Source organism: Penaeus japonicus, unplaced genomic scaffold (genome assembly GCF_977035675.1).
Source record: "Penaeus japonicus unplaced genomic scaffold, GWHDUDI00000001_assembly GWHDUDI00000038, whole genome shotgun sequence".
Classification (NCBI taxonomy): domain Eukaryota; kingdom Metazoa; phylum Arthropoda; class Malacostraca; order Decapoda; family Penaeidae; genus Penaeus; species Penaeus japonicus.
Window position 1 is genome coordinate 6758658 of NW_028234440.1, and position 5000 is coordinate 6763657.

The 5000-nt window shown below is 53.3% G+C and overlaps 1 protein-coding gene across 14 annotated transcripts in view; it reads right to left on the bottom strand.

The window, feature by feature from the left end:
- The window catches only part of trc (Serine/threonine-protein kinase tricornered), a 211252-nt gene that overhangs the window by 49878 nt on the left and 156374 nt on the right, over positions 1-5000 (bottom strand). The window lies entirely within an intron of this gene.

Below are 5000 nucleotides of genomic sequence, written 5' to 3' on the forward strand. Positions count from 1 at the left end.
ACAGCAAGACCGACAAAAACAATGATATAAACACGATGCAAACACGCGCACGAAACGCCAAGGAACATCCCACGTTAGAGCCGAGAAGTGTCAGCAGAGAGCGCCATCAAACATTTGTGGGCGGTTATCAATGAAATTGTGTGGGGTGGAGGAGAGAGGGGGAGGGAGAGAGGGAGGGAGGGAGGGAGGGAGGGAGGGAGGGAGGGAGGGAGGGAGGGAGGGAGGGAGGGGGAGAGGGAGAGAGGGAGGGAGGGAGGGAGGGAGAGAGGGAGGGAGAGCGGGAGAGGGGGGAGGGTGAGAGAAGGAGGGATAGAAAGAGAAAGAGAAAGAGCAAGAGAGAGAGCGGCGGCTGAGCAGTTATCTCCCGTGCGATAACAGCATCTTTGTTGCGGTCACAATGGGGGCCGTTTGGCGGGGGGAAGAGAAGAACCCATGGGAGAAAGGAAGGGAGGGGGCGTAGTGGGTGGGAGGTGGGGGGCGCATAGAGACAAGAGACCCGTTATTCTTGCCGTAACCTTCTGTATTTCGAGGGTGTCGGGTCGGTCGGGTACACGCTTATTAACACACCATTTTTTTTTTCTCTCTCTCTCTCTCTCTCTCTCTCTCTCTCTCTCTCTCTCTCTCTCTCTCTCTCTCTGCCACACCTTTCTCTTCTCTTCTCGCTCTTCTCTCTTCTTCTTCTCTCTCATCACCCCCTCTCGACTTCTCTCTCTCTCTCTCTCTCTCTCTTTCTCTCTTTTCCCACCATTAACCCCCACCCCCACAACTTTTCCCTACCCTACCCCCCGCCCGCACGCCCGCTCCCCCCGTGCCCTTTCGCTCCTTCCGGTGCCCACTGACGAGGATTTAGGGCGAGGAGGGGCATGAGGGTAGAGAACGCGAGGCTGGCACAGCGAAGGGGAGAGAGGGCACCTACACAAAAAATAACAACAATAATAAAACATAAAATCAAACCGCGCTCAAAGGCAAACAGACAGACGTAGATATACAGACAGACAAAGACACACAGACAGACAATGGCGAAGAAAAAAAATACAGATCACAATGATTTGAAATAATGTTCGACCATCGAGAGTTATAGGGGGGGGGGAGGGGGAGGGGGGGGGGGGGGAGGGGAAGGAGGGAGAGATCGAGGAGAGAGGGCGGGAAGGGATGGAGGGATGGATGGAGTGAGGGCGGGAGAGCGAGAGTAGCGAGAGGAGAGAGGGGAGAGGAGGGTGAGGCGATCGAGGGGGGATGGCGAGAGGGAGGGATTATTAGGGAGGGAGGTGAGAGGAGAGAGAGAGAGAAGAGAGAAGAGAGAGAGAGAGGAGAGAGAGAGAGAGAGAGAGAGAGAGGAGAGAGAGAGCAGGAGAGGAAAGAGAGGAGACAGAGAGAGAGAGAGAGGGAGGGAGGTGAGACAGAGCAGAGAAGAAGGAGAGAGAGAGGAGAAGAGAGCGACAGGGGAGAGAGAGAGAGAGAAGGAGAGACACAGAAGAGAGAGAGGAGGAGGAGAGAAGAGACAGAGAGGGGAGAAGGGTAATAGAGGAATGAGGAGAGCGGAGACGAGAGGAGAGACAGAAGAGAGAGGAGAGGGGACGGAAGAGAAGAGGAGAGAAGGGTTGAGGAGAAAGGAGAGGAGAGAAGAGGGACAGAGGGCGACAGAGAGAGAGAGAAGGAGGAGACCTAGAAGAGGCGGGAGACGAGAGGGGAGAGGGGAGGGGAGACCCAGAGGAGTAGAGTGAGAGAGGGCACAGGAGAGAACAGAGAGAGAAAAGAAGGTAAGAGAAGGAATGAGAGGGGGGAGGGAGAGAGAAGAGAGAGAGAGATGGAGAGAGGGGAGGGAGAGAGGCCCTCCCTGAGGAGAGGAGAGAGAGAGGAGAGAGAGAGAGAAGAGAGAAGAGAGGGGGAGGAGAGAGACAGGAGAGAGAGAGAGGAGAGAGAGGAGGAGAGAATATGGGAGAGAGAAGAGAGCAGAGGAAGAGAGGAGAGAGAGAGAGAGAGAGAGAGAGAGAGCAAGGAGGACAGGGGGGGGGTGAGAGAGAGAGAGAGAGAGAGAGAGAGAGAGAGAGAGAGAGAGAGAGAGAGAGAGAATATGGGATGACAAAACGCGCCCTGACAATTGGATTCTCCTCTTCTCCCCCGTTCCCTTCTCCTTTCCCTATCTTACGGGCGGCGGGGTGGTTGGGCGGGCGGCGCCATCTCTCCAATAGTCTTGTAATGTCACCGCTGGGAACGACCCTTCACTTATTTCTCCTCTCCTCCTCCCCCGTTCCCCTTCTCCTTTCCCCTATCCTCTCTCTCTCTCCTTTTCCATCTCTCCTTTTCTTCTACCTTCCTCTCCTCTATATTTTTTTCAATATCCTTCTCCCCACAACAACAACAAACGAAAGAATAAATTATACAAAAAAGCAACAGGGTCCGAGAGAAAAAACAACGACTGCAACAGCGACGGCTCTCGGCCTTCCCTGCGGATTCCGACCCACGACCGCCGCTGCACAAGCTCGTAGCTGTCTCGCAACGGAATAACTGCATCACGTCCGCACTGCACTGCAAGCGCTGCACTTTCTCACAGGAACAAAGCAACGGACGCGAGACACTACAGTAATCATGCCTCGTTATCTTTGCGTTCCATCTCTCTCTCTCTCTCTCTCTCTCTCTCTCTTCCTATCGCTTTGTCATTTCATATATATTTTCTAAAAAGTCTTTGTATATTGCTATCTCTATCTCTGTGTCAATCTATCTGTATCCCACCTCCTCCCCCTACCACACACCCACCTCTCGATCATCCGCCCTCATCACCAAAGAAAGATGCCAGCGCTTCGTCCAATAAAGATTTTCTTAAAATCAAAAACAGCAAAGGAGAGAAAAACAATCAAATAAAGATAAAAAAGTACTACACCGCAAACATCCGTTTCCTCAGGACGGACACACCTACGAGGAATATCTTTTATATAAAAACGACGAGTAAATCACATGAGCTGATGCACTGTGCCACAAATAGATATACGCTCAAACTTAAGCACTTAAAAATACACAAATACGTAAAAACACACCCATATAAACATGCAAGTGTACACAGATACGTTGCCGGATCAATCGGTACAGAGACAACTACATCAAAATAAAACGTAAAACAAACCGCACAGAAGTTTACGGGTATACATAAAATGCAGAAACAATCAAAACAAAAACCGCTATACACATATAAACAAATCTCCCCATATAAAACAACGTTGCACCGATTCGATATCGACCTTCCATCTCTCCCTTCTGCACTCGGGCCAGAGGTCGAGTGAAGCGACCTTGCGCGCGGTGCTCCCAATGACCTGCCTTGTCCTCACAGCCCGAGGTCAACCGCGGCCAGTTCAAGTGCATAGATTCCCTTCGCCGCGACCTTCCTCTGAGTCCGAAGACGACGCGGAAAGGTCGGGAAGGAGGAAGAGGAACAGGAGAGGGAGGAGAAACAGGAGGAGGAGGAGGAGGATGAACAAGAGGGGGAGGAGAAGGAGGAGGAGAAACTGGAGGAGTTGGAGGAACAGGAGGGGGGGGGAGGAGGAGGAGGAGGAGGAGGAGTTGGAGGAACAGGAGGGGGGGGGGGAGGAGGAGGAGGAGGAGGAGGAGGAGGAGAAACTGGAGGAGTTGGAGGAACAGGAGGGGGAGGAGAAGGAGGAGGAGAAGAAGAAAGAGGAGGAGGAGGAAAAGAAGAAGGAGGAGGAGGAACAGGAACAGGAGGAGGAGGAGCAACAGGAGGGGGATGAGAAGGAGGAGGAGGAGGAGGTGGAGGAGAAGGAACAGGAGGGGGAGGAGGAGGGAAGGAGAAGGAGGGAAGGAGAAGGAGGAGGAAGGGAAAAAGGGAAGGAGGAGACGGAGGAGAAGGAGGCGCAGGAAGAGAAGGAAGAGACGGAAGAGAAAAAGGAGAATGAGAAAGAGAAGGAGGAGGAAGAGGTGGAGAAAGAAGGAGTTGAAGGTGGAGGAGAAGAAACAAAAGAAGAAGATGAAGAAGAAGAAGAGTGATGATTATGATTAAGACCAAGATGGGGAGGAGGAAGAATAAAAAGAAGATAACGACGAAGCAGCAGACAGAAAGGAGAAGAAAGCAAAGGGGTTAAAAGAATCAGGTAATTTCGATGCTTTCGAACACAAATCTATCAAGGCTGAGTAGGTGTGGTCCCCTTTGGTGAGCCTAACCAGCACTTTTCACCTCCCCCAACCCCCTCCCTCCCCCTGCCCCTACCTCTGCCCTAACCCTACCCTGCCATCGCTGACCACAGCCAGACACCGCACTCCCTCCTCCACTCTCGCCCGTTAATTCAATTCTCTTGTTTTCCCCGAAACATCTCGGGGAACCACGCACACGAAATGGACACTTGCGCTTCGGAACCCCAAAGGTCGTTTTCTTCTACCTCGTCGCATCGTTACTTCAATTACGCTCCTCCCCCCCTCCGTGCCCGCGACACCCCCTTCCCCTGCCCGCCGCACAGTGGGTGACCTCCGACCTCGGTCATCGGCGCCCCTCTCTCACCCTGACCCCGATTGCGGTTCGCCTCGAGTGGAGAAGGGTCCGCGACTGCACTCGGTTCACCACCGCGTCAATTTCCACCCACTGGGAGAGAGGAGAGGGGACGGACTCCAAGATTGATGGGCGGGCGTGTGAGAAGCCGAGGAGGAGGGAAGGAGGAGGGGAGGAGGGGAGGAGGAGGGGAGGAGCCCCCACCCCCGCCCATAAAGCGCCAGGTAGAGAAAAGGGTGACGTCCCGACGACCCGCTTTCGGCACCCTTTGCCCAGTAATGGCCCCTCGTTACCCCGGTTTCGTCTCGCCCTCCCTCTCGCCGACGACGAGAAAATACTTGCCTCAATTTACTCTGCTTAACCGACGATCTTTCCGACTTTCAAAACACTTTGAGTTACATTTACCGAATCTACCGTCTGCCGGCACTGCGTCATAAAAAAGAGGCGTCGCGGCAGTTAAACTACTTTGAAATTCTCCGAAATCCTGGGCGTGAAGGCAAATAGCGCC